Source organism: Aythya fuligula, chromosome 10, assembly GCF_009819795.1.
Source record: "Aythya fuligula isolate bAytFul2 chromosome 10, bAytFul2.pri, whole genome shotgun sequence".
NCBI lineage: Eukaryota > Metazoa > Chordata > Aves > Anseriformes > Anatidae > Aythya > Aythya fuligula.
In genome coordinates, this window is record NC_045568.1 from 9,910,105 (window position 1) to 9,919,572 (window position 9,468).

Sequence of the window (9,468 nt, forward strand, 5' to 3'; positions counted from 1 at the left end):
GGCTGGGGATGCTCCCCTTGCCCACAGGATGGGAGCCGGGCCAGGCAGCGTGCTGGGCTGCAGAGCTGAGCACCGAGGAAAACAAGCACATGGGCAAACACCACGGCGAACACAAACACCACGGTGAACACGAACACCCAGAGCACCCACACCCTAATGACAGGGCGGGCTCCCTGCCGCCGCGGCCGCCTCTCAAAGACAAAGCCATGCACGTCTGCCCCGGCTGGCTGCTTGAAATGGATGGATAGAAAGTGGCTTTGAGGCAGGGAGACCGAAACAAAAGCAGTTTTCTCTGTGGTTTGGTCCCCAGCGGAGGGCTCTGTACGAGCAGCACAGCCCTGCGTGCAGAGGTGCAGAATTGCCCCATCGGTATCGCCACTGGAAAAGGCGTTTTGCAATGCTGGCGGCCTGAAAAAACAACCAGCTCCCACGGCTGCCCGTGCCAGCCCGACTTTCTCACCCGGGGTGAATGCAGGCTGATAGCATCTCCGGTGATACAACGTGTTTTTTCCCCCGAGGGCATTTCTTTAATTGGAAAATTGGGCAGAGGAGAGCCCTTCCACCGGGTGCAGGTGATTGCTGACAGTAGCAGGCGGTTTGCCGGGTGCCAGCCCTGACTCAGGGTAATCCGGCGCTCCCCACCCAGCCAGCTAAATTGGCAACACTAAAAGAAAATAGAATAAATAAAATAGCTGGAGTGTTCATAAGGGCCTAGCCGCAGCAATGCTTGGCAGAGCCTCTTGAGAGCTGGGTCACAGCCGGCCCCATGGGGACGGGTGCCCCCGGCCGGGTGCCAGCCCTGTGAGCATCTCCCTCTGGTTGTCCCCGTGTCCCTGCTCCTTGTGTCCCCACCCCAGGGCTTGCTTCTGGGGTTTCTCTCCATCATGCTGACAGATTTTGGCCAATTCTGCTTGCAGCCCCCCAGCAGTGTGTAGCCACAGGGGAGAGGAGGGCTTGTGTCATCTTCCTCTCTGAATTTCAGTCTGCTTTTTCAGCAGGCTGAGGGTTTGGATTGCTGAAAGCAGCACAGCCGGACACAGAAATGTCCCCCAGCACTGTGGGAGCCCTGCTTGGTGCCCCCACCTCTGCCTATAGCTCATTCAGAGACCCCTTGGGGCTAGCAAATGGCCATAATCACGGGGCAGAAGTTGCGGCTGCTGACTGGAGGCTCTTTGAATATTTTAACCTTTATTTTTATATTTTTTTCTGGGCCCTGTGAAGACCCCAGGGTCTGATCCGTCCCACCTCTCCCGGGTTAATTTCCTCGGGCAGGTTATGATCTGTTAATTCGGTAAGAGACACCATGGGTGAGGTTTGGGTTTCACAGCCGGGAGGCCAAGCGAAGGTCGGGCTCTTGGCTCGTCCCCAGCCTGGTGGCTCCCCATGGCCACCGCTCTGCAGCATCTCAGCGGCGTGGGGCTGGGTGCGGGAGGGGACGTTTTAGGGGGTTTTGGTGGAGCTGACTGTGGTCTGTATGCACCACTGACACCTCAGGGGCTGGTGGCCAGGTTGGGGACCCCAGTGAGTGGGTCCTGGGGTCCCTGGACACCCAACCATCATAGGGGATTCTCCTTGGGGACAGTTCTCCTTCAGGAGGTCACCCTGTATCTGAGCCATGGGGTGTTGGGGGGCTGCCCCTCCGCTCTCCCCAGCTCTGCTGCAAGCAGGCCTCTCCCCTCCTCCCACTTTTAATCCAGCACTTTCATGTCCTTATAATTTATTTTTTGCAGCCCAGTTGTTTTCATGATAAAATGGAAATGCTTCCCGTGGGCGGCTTTAAAACGAAAGGCTGAGCGAAGAGGCTAAAAATAAGCCTAGGGAGCCGCTGGCTGCCAGAGCTGCTGGGCCCTGAGCTCCTGGGGAGGGGACCTGGTGGCACAGTCACCAGGCTGGGGAGGGGACCCTCACCAACATTTAACTCTGGAGCTTGCAGGCTGGTCCCAGGGCCAAGCTCTGGTCTGCTTTCCCCAGGAGCTAGGCTTGGGAAGGCCTCATTTGGGGCAGAGGTGTCCCCACCATGATGGCTGGTGGCTCTTGGGGTGAGGACATGAGTGGTTCCCACAGGACCGTGGGTGACAGCGTGTCACGGGGGTGCTCTGTGCCCCCCATGCTGCCTGAGGCAAGGTTGGAGGTGGTGAGCAGGGGCTGGTGGTCACCGTGGCGGGGTGGTCACCGTGATTTGGGCACAGAGGCAGGACAGGGCTGTCAGCTGCCATTTTCTGGAAGTGACACTGCTGGCAGTGACACAGGCCCCAGCTCTGCGTGAAACAACTGCCCCGTTAGTGGGAACGCTCAGCCCCGCTTGCCCTGCTGACGCATCGCCTTCCCTCCCATCTTCTCTCAGATGTAGCTCACTATATGGGCTATAAATAGGTTTTTCTCCCCGTGGCCCTGCTGTTACCATCCCCCTCATCCCCATGACGTGAGCTCCTGGCAGGGAATCAAGTGGCGGTGGGTGAGTGGCCCTGTCTGGGGCTGCCGCCTCTTTGCCTTATTTTGGGTGATTTATTGGCAACGGCCTCCCCCTGACATGTCTGAATGTCCCTGGGTCACCCCTTCCTGCAATATCCTGAGCCCTGGTGACAGGCGCTTGGTGATCTCAGGGAACACTGCTGGGGTGGCCATGTAGGAGGAGTCAAGCAGGAGCCCGTGCCTTGTGTATCTCCAGCCCCAGGCTTCTACGGGTTTGGTTTCCAGTGCTGGGTGCCAACGGCAGATTTTTAGGGCCAAGAAGAACAATGGTCCCCATTTAGTGCCATCTCCTCCGTAACAGGGACCATTGTGACTCTGACATTCCTTGGCAGCCCTTTGCGTGGTTAATTACCCTTGCTCTTAAGCAAAGGGGTAATTGTGCCTTGCTGAGGGGTGGAGGCTGCTGACAGAAGAGGTTGGGTGCTGGAGCTGCTTCCACCTTGAGGAGCCCAACTCTGTGAGCCCAGACAGCTTTGGGATGAATTTTGGTGCGTTATGAGTTGATCACTTAGTGGGTTGAGGGGAGTGTGACGGCACCACCCAGGAGCTGTCAAAGAGCTGCCATCAGAAGGGAGAGACAGCCTGGGACCTCCAAAATGGGTACTGTCCCAGGGGAGGCATCTGGGGACCTCTGCAAAGAGGTGTGGGCACAACTCAGCCCAATTTCCAGAGCCAGTGCTGCCCTCAGACGACTCCTGGTGTCTGCCTGCAGACTCGCAAAGACCTTCTTGCCCCAATTACTGCCGTGCCCTGGTGTCTAGGTGCTCCTTGCATTAATGGCTGGGGACATAATGGCTTTAAAGTCAGGGCTGAGATGCTGGAAGCTGAGGAGCCCATCGCGGCAAGGCTGTGCCAGCTGAGCTCGCTCTGTGATGACCCCAGCTCTTACTGAGCAGCACAGAGCTCGTTCCTGTGGGATGACGGAGGTAACGGCTAATGATAATAATAACTGTAATAATAATCCCTCCCAGCTCTCAGCAGGGGTGCTCTGCGTGCTTCATGGGCAGGGAGGAACTAAGCCTCTTGTCGCCTTCGCAAGGACGGGAAACCCAAAGCGAGCCCGGGTGCGTGCCCGGCTCTGGCCTTGCGCCTCCCCGTGACGCCAGTCCGCCCACAGCGAGGGAACCAGAACGCTGCGGCCAGCGGGATTTTGCAGGTTTTTTCATTGACCTTGGCCCAGATAGTTTGCTTGAATAATCCCTGCATGCATTGCCCAGATCAGGGCAACGTCTGCCTCATCTCTGAGATGAGAGAGAATCACTGGGAATATTTTTATTAAAAAAAAAAACACCAGCGTCGTGCCCCTGCTGGCAGATTGGGACCAAGAAGGGGGCAGCAGCACTTGCTCCATGCCAGGTAAAGCTGCCGCATTCTTCCCTCGCTTTGCTCACGAGCCTGCCGTGCTCCAGATCAGCCCACAGCATCTTTTATTTTGAGGTCAGTGGCAGCTGCTGGCACGCCTGGCCTTGCTCCCTGTTTACTTTTTAAGCAGCTCAATGCAAATACAAAATTAACCGCTTCTTTGGGTCGCTTTAACCGTTTCATTATTCCCCTGGAGGAATTGAGGACGACTTAACGTGGTGCTGGTGGCCTCTGCACAGCTGTGTCCGTTTGCACCGGATGAGGCTTTGGTCCTTCTGCTTAATCCCGGGCTTGGTCATTGAGCCCTCGCTAATCGCTGCCTTGCCCTGTGCTCACGTACAACCTGCAGCGTGACGCTGCCTTTGCTTTCCTCCGGAGGATGGAGGAGAAGGGGAGAGGGGTCTGTGATGCTCTCCGGTGACCGTCTGCATCCTCTGCCCCCTCAGGGACGTGGGGGGAGCCCTAGGGGAGGCGTTTGTCCCCCAGCCCCCCGCCACGGCCCTGCAGGGACAGCAGCCAGGAGCGGCGGGCGGCCAGCAAGACGTCATCTGTGTGCTGGGAGCACACGCTGTTCCCTTTCTGCAAGTGACTCGGGAGGAAGGAATTTAATGCAGAATTTCCTCCTTAAGGGCTCTGGCCCTCGTTCTGGGTGCAGTCTCCCAGGGGAAGGATTTTGGCCGGCTGGGAGGCAGGGGGCTAGGGGGGCTGTGCGGGATGCTGCTGAGGGGCAATGCAGGGGTCCCCCGATTTTCCCTTTTCTGCTGATCTCTCCTGCAGAGCTTTCAGTAATTAGCAGGGGAGGCTGGAATATGGGGCAGCTGGGAGAAGTGCAATGGTGGTGACAGTGCCAGACACACCGAGGGCTCGCTGCCCTGCACATGGCAAGCCTGTGGCAGGCTCACAGCCGAGCCACGTGGCCGGCCAGCACGTGAACTGCTCTCGCCCAAAAGCAAGAGCCTCTCGCCAGGCTGGAAATCATGAGCTCTTTGCAGGAGCAGTGCTCTGTTACGTGCCCTGCAGCCGTGATATTTGGCTTTCACTCCCCCCTGTTTTGTCCCCACAGTGGTCAGGGTGCTGGGAATGGGCAGCAGCAGCGCTTGCAGTGCCACCCACTTGTCACGGGCACCGAAGCCCTTTGCAAATTCCTCTTTAAGAAGTAGGTCAGCATCAAATCTCTCTTTGGAAAGAGGAGAAGCGGAGACGATTAATTAACGTGCTTGGTATCTCACAGCCAGGCCATAGCGATGCTGCCAGAAAGCATCCCCTGGTGCCAGGGGGAGCTGGGCTCTTTCGGTGGGCACTGCTCGGGGTGCCAGCAGCATGGGGGTGCTCCTTGCTGCTTCTTCTTCCCCGGTGGGTGCAGCCTGGTCACCTTCCAGCTGCTGTCACGGCAGCAATGCGGCTTGCTGTAGCTGATGCCTGGATGTTCGCAGCCAGCTCCTGTTTAAAAGCAGTACGGCTGGCGGTGATGTAACCCGGCACCAAAAATAGCTGCAGGAAGAGTCCCTGGAGCAGCAGGAGAAGCTGCCGGGGAGGGCGATATGGGCAGGCTGGATCCACAAGAAATGATATTTCCAATCAGTGCTGCTTCGCCCTGACCCTTTGGCATTGCCAGTCCTGCCTCCTCCCCGATGGCTGCATCTTGGGGCAGGCTGAGGGATGAGCAGGCAAGAGAAAATAACAGGAGGAAAAATGCATAAACAGGAGGAGAAAATGGGGGCTGCCTCTGGGGATGGTTGGCTAAAGGGATGAGGAGGACAGAGGGGCTTTGGTCCCTGCTGCAGCAGGTTAGTGCCTGTGCACCCTTGGCATGAGCCCTGTGGTTATTCGGTTGCTGCAGGTTTGGCTAGCAGGGAGCGGAGCTGCTGACAAGCCTGATGAGCAGGAGTCGTGCTGAATTTCTGCAGGGAAGCAGAAATTCATGTAGCACTCGGCCCATCTGCAGCAAGAGCGATGAGCGAGGAGTCACAAGCCCTTTTCTTCCTGGCTTGGCTGCACAAAGGCACCCTGTGATGTGTGAAATACAGACAGTCTCCTCTGAACCGCTATTTTTGCCAGCGTTTCTTTCTCTCGGTTGATTTACTTGTGCAGAACCTTGCGAGCATTATATGGGCTTGAATGGGGACGAGAAGTTCTCTGCAAAACTGGTTCTTCACCGGGGTGGCTCAGTGAGGGACATCTGCAGCTCTGACCTCCTCTTGCTTAAAGGCAGGGTCTGCTGGGACCCTGGTCCTGCAGAAACGCAAGGGGAGCAGAATCTGGGGGGCACATCTCCAAACAAAACCCGGCTGTGCAGAGCAGTTGCAGAGAAGCTGGTAATTGGAGGGTGCGGATGGCAAGCTGGCAGTGGTTGAAGGATGAGCTCTCTCGTTTTGATTGATATTTTTTATCTGAAGTGGCTTTTCCCTGCCCTAAATAGCCCGCACGGCTGAGCTCCTCCAAGCAGTGATGGTGATGTCTGTGTGGGGAGCGTGGCACATTGACCAAACCCTGGTGTCAGAAGCGTGGGAGGTTCTCAAATGTCACCCCGAGGAGCTTCACCGCACCCTGGGGAGCTGGGCTTTGCTGGGGTGAGACCACGGCAGGGTGAATGCTCAGAGGGCAGAGAGCTTGGCACAGGCTGGGTGCTGAGGTGGCCCTTGTGCCACTGCCTGTCCCCACTGGGATGCGGGGACGAGCAGGAGAGCAGGGATTTATCCACTGAGAAACGTCTGAGGGAGGCTCAGAAAAAGCAGAAATAGAAAGTGAGGCTGCAGGAGGGCGTACAGAGGGGGCTGGAGCTGCCTGAGCGGAGAAGCGAGAAGAGGAAACCAAAACCACCGGTGCTTTCCTGTCGGGACGGCCACCCTGCACCAAAACAGCTGAGCTCGCCCACGGTAATGTGCCCCTGTGCCAGGGCTGCAAGCCCCGGCAAGGTGGCACGCACAGGACTGCAGGCACTAGAAAACAGAAAAATTGCAAGGAAAAAAATTCCTCTGGCCTGCCCTAACCTTTGGGCTGTCTACACATTGTTCTGCTCGTGTGTTTTTTGACAAGTAATGGTTTTATCTTGCAAGAGCGCAGAGGAATTGTGCTGTGCCAGCAGCTCACTAGGGAAGAGAGTCCTGCTGGAGACGTGCAGCTGCAGGAGACATGGAAGGAGAGGCACGGCAGTAGCTGGTGGCATGTTATCAGGAGCCCAAGCTGGACCTGTGTAACACCCAGGTCTCTGAAGGGGGCACACATCTCTGCGGGAAGGAGCAGGGAGCGGTGTGCCCGTATTCCTGGCTCACAGCTCTTTTCCTGGTCACTCTCCCGCTGCTTTCCCAGGCACAAGCAGGTCCCAGCAGGACCCTGGCACACGCACGTAGGGCACACGAGGCTTTGCAGGCCATGGAGAGGCACAGCTGGGTTGGTGAATACAGCTGGGCTGTGCCGCTCGGTGACCGCTCTGCCTGGCCGGGCGCTGCTGCTGCTCACGGCTTCAGCACTGCCGTGTCCTCCCCGCTCGCCTGCAGCCAGCAAACCGAGCCCGTAAACCATAAGCTACAGATGTTTTTTCCTTGTGGTGCCTGGATCTGATCAAATTGGTTAAAAGGAACTTGGAGGGGAGAAAAAAAAAACATTCCATTAATCACAGCCTCCTGCAGGAAAGCGCGGATCCATCACCTGTGACCCCTCGCGCCCTGGCTCATCAGGCAGTGGCTGTCAGCTCCCCATCCCCGCGGCTCTTGAGAAATCCCAGAGCAGAGCTTCCACCCTGGTAAACAGAGCCCGGCCGTGTTTCTGCGGTGTTTATCCCCTGTGCCTCAGCCTGTAACTGCTCAGGGGTGACAGAAGGTGCTTGGCAAGGCCGGCAGCAGAGCTGCTGAGGCTCTGGCAACCAGCTCTGCTGCCCACGCACAGAAATCCCCCCATCGCTAGCCATCTCCTTCCAGCTCTGTTCTCCTAATATTATTATTTTTGACCCTGCCAGGACTGAGGATAGAGCATGGAATCTATTTCCGTGCAAGGCATCTTTAAAGCATGACATTTCCCATCTTCCTTATTAAATTAAGTGCTGTCCTCCTTTAGTGGCCTGGCTTTTTGTGTACTGAATCAGACACAGCATCTGATGAAATGTTTTGCAAGTAAGTAATGAGAACCATGTGCATTAATTTGAACTAATGGAGGCACAACAAAAATGGCACAGACCACAGGCTGAAGACTGAGTGTCAGGATTGTGCAGTGGGAAGAAAACTGTCTTGGGTTGGAACCGGGCTGATCTGGTGAGAAGTGACTACATTTTTTTGGCTTACATCTTCTGATTCAGGGTCTCAGTTTTCAGTTATATAATGAAATTTTCAGCCCTCATCCTGGCAAAGGTCATATTGAACCGTGGAATTTCAGAGCATTCCTCCGCCACTCCCTGTAAAAGGAACTGGTCCTTGGTCAAGACAACAAAAATAAACATGCATGAACTTTATGTTCAGGGTTTTTTTCTCTGGGTCGTGGATTTGACACAGCCCGGCAAAAAGGAGTTTTCTCTGCTGCTTCCTATATTGTACGAGTTCTGTTAATAAAGGGAAGCGCTTGTTCCTTTAAACTGTCAGCCTGGCGCTTTGCAAAGGCTCTTTAAAAATGCGAGCACAGATATACACGCACACACAAGGGAGAGGAGGGTGTTTAGGGAAGCAGGATGTTTATTGCCTATTTACTTTGTGCAGGGTTTTGGCAGTGTGATAGGCACCTTTCCACTGCCTGCCTGAGCAGATCCCTAAAGGCTCCAGTGCGGCACCTCTGCTGTCTCTGCGAGAGGCTTCGGGGACCTTGGGGTGCGATGTTCCCAAGCTGTTCCCAAGCAGCTCGGTGCTGGGCAGCCCCGGGATCAGCCCCATGTCCATGTCTGGGAGCGGGGCTGGCTGCAGACTGGTGGCAGGGAAGTGACCGTGAGCCACGTGCGGTCAAGGGCAGCGGAGGAATGAAAGGGGCAGTGAGAGCCGAGCGACAACACAGCCCTGCCAAGCCATGCTCGGTGTCAACATCTTCTCGTTACAGGCATGACCCGGATCAGGGAAGCTGATCGCAGGGAGGCAGGGGATGTCTGAGTGACTCGCGTAGCCTGGAATTGCTCCCTGGCTAATTGAGAGGGACGGAAAGAAGAGCGGCAAGAAGCAAGGCTTGAGGAAACCTAATGCTTCCGTGATCCCGTGGGAACATCCCGGCGCTCGGAAGGACCGTGCTGCCACACAACGGGACCATAAATCAGGCAGGAGCTTGGACCGGCTCTGGGCTGTTGGTAGTATTCCTGGGCTTGCAAACACAGATTAAAACTGGTAGTGTGTAGTGATAATCTCCAGGCGTAACTGCCAATGTCTTGAGACAATTACTGACCTGGTCACTCATGGCCAGCTTCAGCCCAAAGAGATTGGATTTAAAACCTTTAAAAACCCAAGGAAGGTCACCAGTTGTGAATGGTGAGATGCATAAGAAAATGCGTTTTGAAATTAAGATAATTCTGATAGCAACAACCAGACAAATCAGAAACCTGTCAACAGGAAGCCCTGCTTGGCTTCAACTGTTACCCGAGCGAGACTGATGTATTTTAAGCAGTAAGAACCAGCATACGTCATCATATCTTATAGAAAAGCGTACGCATGCTAGTGTTTTGGTACA